The 13,814-nt window shown below is 44.6% G+C and overlaps 1 long non-coding RNA gene across 1 annotated transcript; it reads left to right on the forward strand.

Moving 5' to 3' along the window:
- The first annotated feature begins 4,579 nt into the window (after positions 1-4,579).
- On the forward strand, positions 4,580-8,615 carry LOC131402181 (uncharacterized). Its single transcript, XR_009218344.1, has 3 exons — positions 4,580-4,642; positions 7,014-7,049; positions 8,571-8,615. It is a non-coding gene; the product is annotated as an uncharacterized LOC131402181 (long non-coding RNA).
- Positions 8,616-13,814: the final 5,199 nt, after the last annotated feature.

Here is a 13,814-nt window from a genome sequence, read left to right on the forward strand (position 1 = left end):
AAATCTATAGTTAATTGTTTAGAGGTAAGTATAGAGATGGGCCCTGCTGGAAACAGCAATCAATGGGCCAAAAAATCTTGCTTTATGTTACAGCAAGGCTGTGGAAACACTCCCTAATACACCAGAATGCTTAAATACTTAGAAAGTATGAAATAAATGGGAGCCTTGTATCCATGGTTACTAGCTAATAAGGATATGATTTTTAAAATTTTGTTAATGATGCCATTTGCCTGCTATGGGGCTGTTCTCTGGTGAGTAAAGAGCAGATGTATTCAAGGCCACTTTCATTCCTTTAATAAATATTTACTCAGTGCCTACCACTTGCTGCACGATAGCAGTGATCTACCCTAAGAGCATTTATATTCTAGTAGGGTGACACAGACCATAAACAAAAAGAGAATCTTGAGGTGATCAATAAAGTTACATATACGTCAAACTTTTTTCATTCTGGACTATTCTTCACCCTTTCCCTTCTTTGACTGTTTACCAGAAGTCTAATCATGGACTTGAAAACCCAGAAAACATGGGTCCCAAGTTTCTTCTCATAACACCCCTGTTTCAAAGACATAGTGTTTATCATCTGAGAGTATGTCTCTTTAAGACTAAGTTCATATGAATCAGCATTATTTCATCACTTTCTTGAGAGGACCAATGATATTATGAAGGGGAAAAAATATCATATGGGATTTATACTTGAAATGATGTTTCCCCTCTAATTGTGTTATTTAATGTGGTGTGATTTGGGGAAAGTCAGTTACTCCTTCAGAGACACTGGTAATAATACCCTGAAAAGCATTCTATAGAGATTAAATGAAACAAAGTATGAGAAACTGCTTTGTAATTTGCAAAGCAATCCATTTCAGCTCATTTTTTCTAATAATATTTTCATTTATCCAATCCTTTTTGACTCTAACAAACCTGCCTAGACTTTTATCATTTATTCAACAATAATAATGGGTCAAAATGGTTGAATATTAGAAATTTCATATGGTTCAACTTAATTAATAGGCCATCACAATATTTAATTTGGTTATAATTACAGTTAAATTTTTCATGATGCCTTATCATGTGCCAGGCACTTTCTAGGCATCTGACATGTATTCACTCATTTAATCCTCACAACAATGCCATTGGGACAATACTATTAACCTCTATTGTATGGATGAGGAACATTAGAGGTTATATAAATGACCAAGGTCACACAGCTGGTACCCAGGCATTCCACCTCCAAAATCTCTTTTAGGGATCCATTAGAGGTTGTGGCACTTACATTGTAAAAGGATCACCCTGGTTCCTGGTTGACGAATGGATCAGAGGGGACTAAGGATGAAACCACATGGCTACTGAAATGATCCAGGCAAGCAATTCTGAATACAGGATTTCCTTTCTTTTTAAGGCTGAATAATATTTCATTGTATAGATGCCTCAGATTTTCTTCATCCTTTCACCCACGGGTGCACAATTAGGTAGTTTCCATCTCTTGATTATTGTGAATAATATTGCAGTGAATTTTGTCAAAGGATTTCCTGGAACTAAGTGAGTTTGAAAAAATTCTTATACACATTAGTTACTGTAATGAAATACCTTTCTAAATGTCTAAATTTTAAATATTTGTCATTCTACAGAAATAACTTGCCTAATCATGATTTGTGTCGCTATCAGTTCATGAATGATCTAAGATTTTTGTACAAAAAATTGTTATAATGGCTTTTTTTGCATGTATTCAGGAAGCTTGCATAATGTGGGTATTCCCTGATCCTTGATTTTTAGTCGAGTTTTCTAGTAAGTCTTTGGGATAGGAAGCATCTTCGTAGATGTGAGGCAGACAGCAGAAAAATAATAAAGTGACTGTTATATTTAATTATATCAAAAGAAAACTAGTTTTGGTAAATTGTTTTTACACAGTCTTTGCTTATTTGTAAGAGTGACACATATCATTTTATTAATGAAAAGAAAATTCAATAAACAATTTTAACATAAAACAAGATCTATTGAGAACTTATATGAAAATTTTAGCAATATGCTGTCATCAATTTCCTCATCTGCAAAATGGAGATAGATAATACCATCTTCCTTATGGGTTGCTGTGAGAATACTCAAGAGTAATGTATGTAAAAGGCTTATCAACATGTGAGTTGGAAAGTGATGCCCCATTCATTTTTCCACCGGGATGATGACAGCTTTTTTAATGCTTGAAGTCTGTAGTTTTCAAAATATGTTCTACTCTTGTAAAGTGAATCCTTTTTACAAATATTTGTAGAGTTAGATGATCCCTTTGGAATACAAATTCAGGCTTCTGTGTGTGTGCGTGTGTGTGTATGCATACGCACATCTCTCAAATAATACTCCAAGGCTTATAATGAAAAGCTACCTTCCCCACTCTTGACTCTGGTTCCAAAAACAACTTAATTTTCTGATTTAAAATCTATATTTCTAAATTAGCTACTCATACAGCTTTTTCATTTTTCAGCTTTTGACTATTTATATTTTATTTCTTCTCTGAAAAAATCAGCACGAAGAGTTCTTACATATGTTAAAAACATAATTCCCCTTGCCCAATATAACTATTTAATGAATTAGAATAAATCAAAATTCAATGTCTACTGTTTTATGACATCAGTGTTTACCATTTTATAGCATACGAATCTTATCCAGAGATGTGCTACGTCAGATAGTATGAATACATTTTCTTTCTCACTTTTTCCTTTGACGTTTTTAACGGTAAAATTCTCTTGTTTCTTTGTTGTCTTCCTATGGATTCATCACTGGTTCATCTCCTTCCACCAGAAAATTAAATCTCTTCTCATTAACTTCTGATGCATGAGACAATTCATGGGTTTCAGGTTTTGCTTGGGGACACCCCTCTTGGTCTTGAACATATACACAGTCCCACATATACACAGTATGTCTGGAAGGATAGAGGAGGAAAGAATGTTTATCTCTGTGCAAAAGTACCGGGAGACAGTGGTAGAGTGAGAATATTTGAAGTTTTCCTATACGTGCACCTACGACGTAGGCCTGCCTCCCCCCAGATTTTTAAAATTAAAATAGCGTTATATCCTTATCTACTGGTTTGGAACAGCAAGTTGTAGAGAAATGTGAATATATGATCCAATTTTTTAACGAAATTAAGAACAGCAAACGCACAAAAAATTTAGAATTCTAAATATGGGAACATCATTCTATGAGGCTGTGTAAAGGTGGGGAAAGGAATGAAGAACAGCTGTTCAACATCCAGCTACCTGTACAATGTAGGGGTCCACGGAAAGCCTCGCCTCCAGCCACGCCCCTGGAGCTGATTTCCTCCCCCTGTGAAGTCTGCCTGAATTATTCCAGCCACACCCCACCTCTTCCCGCCCCTGGAACTGGTCTCCGCCCACAACATTCGGGCCTGTCTCCGCCCACAGCCTGGTCCCGGCTCATTGCCCTGCCTGCACCCTTGTTCCCGCCCATAGAACTGCCTTCCCGGCCTGCTGTCACTCACAGAATTGTCCCCGCCCACAGCAACGCCCCTAGATTTTGTCCCTGTCCCTGATGCAGCCCCCAAACGTTCGTCCTCCCCGAACGCCCGCCCAAGACCGGAACCGGAAGCGCAGGCGGCGCCGTGGATGGAGCGGGCGTTCTGCGCAGTGTGTTCCATCTTCTCGGTGCGGATCGCATTCCTGTGGATGTTCACCCTCAGAGGCGGGGCTCGGTGAGCGGCGGGCTGTCCGGGCTCCAGTCGCGGTCCAGGGAGTGGGCTTGGCCGTGGGCAGCCCCGTCAGGGCTCCGCGTCTCTCCATCCCCCTGCAGCCCCGTTTCCCCCGGGCTGTTCGCTCAGGGCCCCAGAGGCTGCTGTTCCTCCTGGATCTGGGCGCCGCCGTCCCCTCCTCAGAGTCCCCGTCAACGTCCTCCGTGTGATTTTGTCCCCAGGGGGCTTTAGCCGCTTCTGGAGGCGATGTTTGGGTCGTTACAAGTGGGGCGCTCCTGGCATCTAGGGGGGAGGCAGGGATGCTGCTCAGCATCCTCCAGGGCCCAGCACAGCCCCACAGAGAATTATCCGGCCCCAAATGTCAGTTGTGCCAAGGTTGGGAAACCTGCTCCAGGGCCTGAAAATCTCCCGAGCCCTGAATGAAGTGTGGAAATTGTTGAGAAGTCAGCGAGTCACTTACAGGGTCCCTAAATGACAAGCTTGTTTAAAGGGTCCAGAGTCACGAAAAAGTCTCTGTCCAGCCAAGTGAGTTGAGCGACTCAAGTGCACACAGCACAAAGCTGCTTTCTCCCATCTCGGGGAGCAGCAGGTGGCTGGATAGGAATCTGGAAAATCCAGCCACAGCCAACAGTTACAGTTAAATCAGTAAGTAAAAATAAAGAAAAGTGAATGGGGTTGGCCTTTCCATCCAACAACCTATAAAAGGCCTCAAAAGCTTGTTTGCACTTTTTTCCCCCCTCAGACACGAAAAGCATCCGTGGAGCTCAAGTTTCAGGTGAAACCAGGCTCAGGGTCCACCTGTTCTTGCTGATCCATGGATTTCGTTGTGACCAGATGAGTACCCTGTGGACCTGGTACCAACAGGTTCCAGCAGCCTTTGCTGTGCAGAAGACCTGCTAGTGAGCTTTCCTGGGCTCAGGTTGTCACCACCTGGAGTCACTGAGAGTGAAGGTATCTTGAGGAAAATTATTGATGTTTGATGGATGGAAAGATGGTAAGCTGTGTGTGGTTCTGTGTGGTAAATATTTCAGTAAGTACAGTTATATGCAAATAAGAACATATGAAAGAAACGTAAATAACTGCAAATGTGGATTATAGTAGAAAATATAGATTTACTTGCATTGCATTATAGTCAAAAGTCAGGATTTATATATAATATGAATACAGAAATGTTTTGCGTGTGTATGTAGTATTAGAAGACATCCCATGAAATATTAGCAGGGATACTCAGCAACATTCCTTAGACCCATTCAATTTGACTTCTAAAGTCCTATAAATCCTCCACAAAAATTTGAAATAAAGGAACATTCAAGGAAAAAGATGATTGGAACTTCTTTGTATTAATAACAAATTTAAAAATTAATTTGCCAGTAGCCAGATTTATTTTGAGCATTTTTTTCTTTATGACATTTCAAATCATTTGAAGGAGTACTAAGCAACACTGTAGATTGAAGGGAAGGGCGCTAGTCTCCAAAAAGACTGTCCTCTCCACCTTGCCTTCTAAAGGGAATTAACTTTGTTTCTTGAAATTTTTCTGAAATAATGGTCTGGTGATTCACGTTGCAGAGAATCTTGTTAAGTAATTTTGTATTTAGTTGTTGGCCTCTACTAATTGTGTGTGTACGTGTGTCTGTGCCTTTTTCATTTTAGATTTCCTGTGATGTTCTTGAGGGGAATTTGTGCTTGTCATACAATAGACAGACTCTGAGTGTATAATTAATGGTGACCAACCATCCTCGTTTATTCAGGACAGTGGGGTTTTCCAGGACACAGGACATTTAGTGTTCAAACCAGGGCAGTCCTAGACAAACCGGGATGGTTCCTGATCTCATAAGCCAGGCCCTGGGACACATGCATGGGGACCTGGAGAACCAGAGAGACCTTGTTCCACCTCCATGGAATTTACATTGTATTTGGGAATTTGGATTTTGAAAAGTTAATGATGAGAGTGATGTGGGAGTTTGGCACAAGGGGAATCAACATGAGGAGGCAGAGAAGCCCTCTTGAGAAGGACTGATATTTATCTTGAGAGCTGGAGTTGGGACTGGATTTAGCTGGTAGGAGTGTTAGACTGGAGTGAGGGTGTGGGATTGTGTTCAAGAGAGTTTTTCAGGCAGAGGGACCGCATGAGGACACCCCTGAAGCAGAGAGCCTGGTGTGTCCATGAACTGAGAAGAAGGATGGCTGAGCCGAGTCAACAGAGGGGGAGGAGTGTGAGCCACACCGGCGAGGGGAGACAGGCAGGACCAGATGAGGGGTGATTGGGACTCTGTTCTAAGACCAGTGGGAACACTCTGGAGAGATGCGAGTAGAAGGATGATGTGATTAGCGTTTGGTCTAAGCATGTGGGTTAAAATGGACTTCATGGTTAAGAATGAAGACTTAATATGCAAGATGGGAGGTGCTGGGAATAAGATTAGGAATAAGATGATTGTTCCCTATGCCTGAGTGATGGCTGTGGAGTAGGAAAGAAGTAGAAAGAAAAGACCATGGAGTGTAGAACCGAGAGAACATAACGGTACTTTCTTGCCTGCATGTGTCAGATGGCACAGGGCACTGACTGTTCTCGCTGCTGTCTGTGCAGACCTGCAGGTGCCCCCTCACCCAGGTGTGTGTGTTCACCCCTCTTTTCCACTCACAGGCCCCCCCTTCCACATCCTAAAAGAAGTCAGGCCTTACTTGTGAGGGTGTTGTCTCACACGGGAGACACGTAGGAGAGCCCCTGCAGGCTTCAGAGCAGCCCCTTCAGCATCTCCATCACCTTCCTTCCTTCCCCTCTCTCGCTTTCCACACCCAGAATGACCCCTGCTCAGTATTCCACAGCTCCATGATCTTCCTCCCCCAGGCTTGAGAAGGGTGGGGTAGCCACTGGGGTGGACATCATCTGCACCTTCCACTCTGACCCCCGCAGGTCCCGGGCTGGACAGAGAGTGACTCTACTGGGAGCTGAGCCATGAGACTCAGTGCATCACCCACCTGGGCTCCTTCACCCTGGACTGAGAGAACTTCTACGTCAGTGGTGAGGGGCTGTGCTACAGCCATGCTGTCTCTCCCAGTCAGAGTTCTGTGTTCCCTCCGTTGCTCTAAAGTGAGCTATGATCCATCTCTCTATCCTCCTGGTCTGGGTTCAGTCTTCTCATCACTGTGTGATCACTGGGTCCAGCCACCTTCCATCTCAATTCCTTCCCCCTGAACACCCCTCCACTCGTCCCCTCTGCTTTCCCCTCTGTTTTTCCCACAAAGGTCCCTACATCCTTCCTCTCCCTTAATGTTTTATGTTCACCCCAACTCTTGCTGAGCTCCTCTCGCCTTCTCTCCACAGGTTACACCTATGGAGCCGTGGCCCCGACTACCAACAGTGAGTATTCCTGGCTCTGATCTCCTGTGTCCCATCTGCATTTGGGGTTTGGGAGCACTTGTTCTCCTTCACCTGCTGTCCTTGGTGAGGGAAGGACCTGGAAGGGCCCTAATTCATCCCTTCTCTCCCTCCCGGGTTCTGGTGGAGAGTCCCAGCCCAGTGTGAGAAAGCCTAAGACACAGACATGTTCTCCACCACATTCTGACCCCATGTGGTTTTCACTTTAATTCTCCTAAAGCCCTGCCCTTGGTCCTCCTTTTCCAGGTATCCCATCCATCTGCCCATTTTTCTGCCTATCTGCCTCTCCTCCGAGTTCAGTCACTCTTGTTCACCTCTCTGTCTCTCTTGGGCTCCTCTCATCCACAGGCTTACTCATCCCGCTACTCACACAATCATTCATCCCATCACTCTCATTTATGCTTCACCTGTGAATGGTGGTCCTGAGACAGCCTGTGCTTTAGCCCGTGTGAGCCTGGGGGCTACTCCCACTCTGTCCCTCCTTGATGACAGACTTATCCACAGCTCCCGAGCCGGCCAACACGTCCCTGCCTACTTGATCATCACCTGTGCCACCAGAAGCCACCACAGGTATCTGGGGGTCCCTTTTCCTTCCCAAGAGAAGCACTCTGGCCCCACTCCCCATGAGCCAGGTGTGATCCAGGAGCTGGGAAGCCAGGGTGTGAAATTCTGGTTTTAGGGCAATCATGCTGATCACAAAGATTATACCAAACATTCAGTCTAAGGTCAGCCATCAGAGAGTCCCTAGTCTTGTGAAATTAACACAACATTACAATACAATGTGGGATATTTCGGGGAGAGGCACCTGGCATAATTTGGAGGGGAGGAGCTTGCTAGAGAAAGTTTCACCAGAATGAAGTCTTTAAGAATGAGTAGGAGGGACCCTGGCAAATAGAGGATGAAGGGTTTTCCTGGCAGAGAGGATTCCATGAGCAAAGGCTCCGGCCAGAAACAACATGCCGTATGGGGAGAATTGAAACGAATTTGGGTTGCATGCAGCATAATGTTTAACCCGCAGTAGATGGATAAAATGAGACTGAAAGGTCAGCAGGAGCCAGATTGAGTAGAGCCTTGAGTGCCAGGTCACGAAGGTTGAACTAAACACTGAAGGCCAAAGGGAGCCATGGGTTGTACTAGAGAAGTGGTGGCCCTAGTGAGGTATTCATTTCAGAAAGATTCTTCTAGTAGTCCATGTAGAACATCCTTTAGACACAGCATCCAGTGAGCCTGCTGGGGTGTTGGTCCGGGTGAAGGAAGTTAAGACCTGAGCTAGGACAGGGAGGGAGAGAGGGAGTGTATGTGAGGACCAGTGTGCAAGGTGAATGGGTGTTACTGGGAGGGAGGAGGAGCTGAGCTGATATGCTGGTTCTGACTTGGGTGACTCCACGGTTGGGTGGTGGTGCCACTGGGACAGAAGACGACAGATTATAATGAGTGCAGGACTCTGGTCTGGTCTCAGACCAGCTTTCAGAGATGGCCATCGCTCTCCCTCTCGTCTTGCAGCTTTGGGGCACAACCTGAAGACCCTCACAGTCAACGTCACCATCTCTACCCTCCGGTATTTATCAGACATGAGCAACGGCTAGACCACGTTCAACTTCACTGAGAGGGTCTTGCAGAGCCTGGTGAGACCCTGGTCCCAGCAGCTCCTGGTAGTTAAATCCCATCCAGCCCCTCCCCCAACCCCTGTCCCTCCTGCTCCTCCTCCTCCTCCTTCCTCCCCAGCTGTATCCTTGTTCAAGAAGAGCAGCCTGCGCCCCTTCTACTCAAGTTGCAGACTGGTCTCCCTCAGGTGAGACCCTCCCCTCAGCATTTGCCCCTAATGACCTCTTTTGTGACCACCCCTATCTGTCTCCCCAGTGTCCTCCCATTTCCTCCTTCCTTTTCTGTCCCCCACCCCCAGAGGTTTCAGGAACTCTCTCTAGAGTCCCCACATCCCTCTCTCCCCAGGCCTGAGAAGGATGGGCCAGCCACCTGTGTGGACGCTGTCTGCACCCACCACCTTGACCCCGTGGGCCACCATGCCTTTGTGCTGGGAGCTGAGTGTCTCCACCTGTCTGCTCTTCCTCTCGGTGGCTCCAGGCTCTGCAGCCCAGAGTTTATCCATCCAGAGAGAGTATCAGCTACATTTCCGCATCATCAGCTGGAACCTCAGCAACTCGGAGCCCACATCCTCGGAGTACACCGCCATGCTGAGAGACACCCAGGACCAGGTGGGTTCTCCCTCTCCCGTCTCTCCTTGCCCTGAGGGCACCGTCATTCCTCCATCTGACTTACATCTGTTATGTGATTGTTTCAACCCTTCACTTTCCCTGCATGTCTGGGTTTTCTCAGTGTCCAGAGGTGATGTCCTATATGCCTTCCCCATTTCTCACATGGGTAAACTGAAGCTCAGAGAGGGGAGTATTGTGCCTAATGTCACACAGTGAGTTAGGGGCAGAGCCAGGATTTGAAGTCAGGTCTCCCTTGCCCCAAGTTCTGTGATCTTTCACTGGCACCAGTGGCCCCCTGCGTCCCCAGGAGACCTCCATCTCACCCACTCTCCCTCGCGTTTGTTCTAGGTCACCAAGGTCTACAGAGGCAGCCAGCTTTGAGACATATTCCACTCCTGCCTGGTCACCGACTTGATGTATGTTGAGGAGATTGGAAGCATTGGCTGAGCTGGGTGGCTGATGACTCTGAGCTTCCGTGACACATCATTGATCTGGAAGTCACTTACATCGTGCCCAGTCTGCCCCACATCCCTGTCAGCTAATCCTAACATCCCCTTCCATAGGTTTTCGAGGGATGAGAAAAGCATTAACATTTGGTGCCACCAACCTCCAGCATCCTGCTCCTCCTCCTCTTCTGGAGACTTTCAACAAATATCAGCAGTCTAACTGTGCTCTCCAATAGTGGATCCGCTAATCACATGGGGCAATTTAAATTTTTTATACACCTGTTAGGATACGATTCACATATTGTGTGTGGAGAGGAGTGTATTTTTTAGGTTTTTCTATATACAATATATTCTCATCTGCAAAACTAATAGTTTTACCTCTTCCCTTCCAATCTGGGTTTCTTTTATTCCTTTTTCTTGCCTAATTGCCCTCATTAGAACCTCTAGTACCTGTGATTAACATACGAGATATGGGAAGACATCGTTGTCTTGTCCCTGGTCTTAGGGGGAAATTTTCAGTCTTTCACCATTGACTATGGTGTTAGCCGTGGGTTTTTCATTGATGCTGTTTATAGGTTGAGAAAGTTTTTTTGTATTCCTAATTTGTTGAGTGTTTTCTTTTTTAGACATGAAGGGCGTTGTATTTTGTCAAATTCTTTTCTGTGTATGTGGTCGAGATTGCGTGATATTGGCCCTTATTCTATTAATAAAGTTTTCAGATATTAAGCCAACCCTTCAACTAGAGGTGAGAGATTAAGATGTTCTCAAGTCTTTCCTGGGCATGCCACAGCCCTGAGCACTTGTGGCCCTCTAGATGCCCACAAATACACTGGAGCTTTTCAAAACCCCCTGTGGACATCTCATTCCCCCAATTGTTCTAAGTTTTTGGCTCACCTCTTGCCTGCCTCAGCTAGTATCACTCCCTCAGGCAACTATAATAGAAAACAATTAGCCCTGAATATTTTTAGCAAGTGCCCTGGGGACAGACTTTCCTCCCTGGGCAAGCTCTGAGTCAAGTAACGTCAAGCCCTGAACATGGGGCTTTTTCGGGAAGCTGCCAGGAAGGTCAGCTAGTGACAGTTCGATGGGGATGGGTCTTTTCAGAGCTCCAAACCCATTATGGCTGCTTGGCTGCTGGTTGTCTCAACTACCATGGTTCTGAGACTGATGGTTTTCAAAGTTATGGAGGATACTGTGAGAGCAGGATGGGAGTAGTGCAAGTTATAATGCCACAAAGTTTGCTCCCGTTATCAAGATTCCACCATGTTTCTTCACTAAACCCTCCTCAGATTCTTACAAACCGTTGATTAATTTCTAGACTTCTGAAAAGTTGATTTTGACCATTTTTACCAGTGTTCTCATTGTTTTTATGCATTTGCAGAAGTCCTTTCTCAAATGTTTCAGAAATGTTCTCCCTGTGGTTATTTATTTATAAATTAATTACTTAAAATGAAATTACATGAGAAATTCAGTTCCTCACTCACAAACACTAGCCACATTTTAAGTGCTTGATAACAACATGGGGCTAATAATTAGTGTATTTAATTGTGCAGACAAATGTTTACAGTATTGCAGAAAGTTATCTTGGACAGGACACAGAAGCAGGGAATCTAGAATCAGGGTAGAATTCTAGACACACTTGTTCATCCCTTGTGCCCTTCCAGGTCTGTCCCCCACAGTAACCACACTGGAGTGGACTCCCTGTGTACCTTGCCGCCTTGGCACAAAGACTGGAGAGAGTTGCCAGCTAGGAGGAATTCTTGTGGCTGACCCAGAATGTACCCAGCTGCAGAACTTGACTGTGGACAGGAAGAGTGTCCTTGGTGATGGTAAGGGTCCCTGGTCATTGGGAAAGGAAGTGAGGCCATTCTGGGGACTCTGGATGCCTGGGGCTGAGAGAGCATTGAACTTTCTCAGGCTGGCAAGAGGTGGCATATTCCCCCAGTCTTTACCCACCATTGAGAGAGAGAAAAGGACACCAGTGTAATATAGGAGGCCGTCACCTTCTCCTAGACAGCTCTGTGACCTCAAGCTAGTCACCTCCCCTTTCTGGACTTTTGTTTCCTTATCTTTGCAATGAAAGCCACTGGGCCAGATGGTCAGTGAGGGCCTCCAGCTGTGTGTGAAGCAGACTTACAGGTTTGGGGGTCATGTGGTTTCTGATCCACAGGCTATAGTTTGCCAATTCCCTCTCTAGATGAGCAGAAATGCACTAAAACTTTTTGCAGTGGTGGAAGTGTTCTATATCTGTGCTCTCCAGTACATGGCCATATGTGGCTGTTGAGTACTCGAAGGACGGTATTGTGACTGGTCTTTATTGTTACTGATTTTTAATGTTACTGAGGTACTAGATTTTTTATTTTATTTAACTAAAATTAATTTTAATTCAAAAAGAGACTTGTTGCTGCTCCATATCAGACAGTACACCTCTAAGAGTTTGTCTGGATAGAGGTACAAGTAGGGGGAACTGCACCCATCACCCCATGCCCACTGTGTGCTGTGTGTCCTCCTTTCCTGGAGTTTATGTTGTAGCTGGCAATAACAAGAATAGAGAATTGAAACTTATCAATTATTTGATGTGAACAAACTCATACTTGGAGGCGGTATTCAGAGAAGACTTCCTGCGGCATATTACACTGTAGGTTAATCCTAGAAAATGAATATTTTGCAAATAGATAAAGTAGAAGGGGATGATGTGTTTCCAGGCATGGAAGAACACTTTTGAGCGGGATTTTACAAATTTAGAGAGATCCCATAGGCTTGCCATCTATGATGACCCATTCTCCCCCCAACCGTCATAAGAAAATCCAGCCCAAATTCAGTCCTCTGTGCCCAGAGGTATGAATTTGGTTTAATTTATTACACTTTTGTTCTGTGATAATGGTCTTGGATTTTGTAGCAAAGTGTGTTCACATTTTAGAGATGGAAACTAAAATGGGGTGAAACATCATGATGTCTACTTGACTTTAATATTTCATTGAAAACATGGGATGAATCAAGAGTGGCATGTGTTAATAATTTATACATTGATGAATTATTGTTTTAATTGGATTGAATATACATTTTTAAATCTAGATGATGGATGTTTATGAGACTGTTCCCTTCATTTTTCTGTGTCTAAAAAGTTTTATTAAAAAGAGTGAAACACACTCACATGCATTCTCCATTTCATTCACTTCCAGAATATTCTCCCAATAGAGATGACACCTTGACTGAGAAGCCTGGTAAACCTGCAGGAAGCCCCAGCCCATGGTAGGGGACGAGTATGTTGATGCTGTGTCTCATTGAAGAGAACCGTGCGCACAGTGTCTTGGATGATGAAGAATTTTGGCCAACCTTTGTCAAGGAGGGTTGAGGCACAGTGGGGTCACCAGGAGCCCTTGGGCGATGACAGGATGTGGCTCACCCCACCACTTGTCTCCCCAGACCTCCCCTTCTGGGCCCTTATCCTCATCTTCTTGGCGGGACTCCTGGTGCTCATCACAGGCCTGATCTACTGTCTCCTAGTAAGCCATGACGTGTTGATTGTCTTCTTCTTATTGCGTTGTAAGAGCTCTTTATATATTATAAATACACATCCTTTTCTAGGGATATATTTTGGAGATGTTTTCTCCCAGTCTGTGCGTGGCTTGCCTTCTCCTTCACCACATGAGTCATTGGGGGAATGTAAGTGACAGTCATCATGAGTTTCCACTACACTTGAGAATGGCTAACATTAAAATAACTGACTAAAGCAAGTGTTGTTGAAGATGTCAAGTCACTGAAACTCTCATCGAGTGCTGATGAAAAATAGCTTGGATGCGTCTTTAATAATTACATACGTCTACCCAGCCATTCCTCTCCTAGCAATCCATCTAAGGGAAATAAACACATATGTCTATACACAGACTTGTACACACATGTTGATAACAACCTATTTATAGTAGACGAAAACGGAAAACAACCCAAATGTCCATCTACTGGTGAACGGATACACAAAGTGTGGTAAATCCCCACAGTGGAATACTATTCAATCATAAAAAGGAATGAATTATTTTTTTTTCTTTTTTAATTATTTTATTGAAATTATAAAGGGTTTTACATTGTGT

The sequence above is a fragment of the Diceros bicornis genome, assembly GCF_020826845.1.
Source record: "Diceros bicornis minor isolate mBicDic1 chromosome 30 unlocalized genomic scaffold, mDicBic1.mat.cur SUPER_30_unloc_5, whole genome shotgun sequence".
Taxonomy (NCBI): Eukaryota; Metazoa; Chordata; class Mammalia; order Perissodactyla; family Rhinocerotidae; genus Diceros; species Diceros bicornis.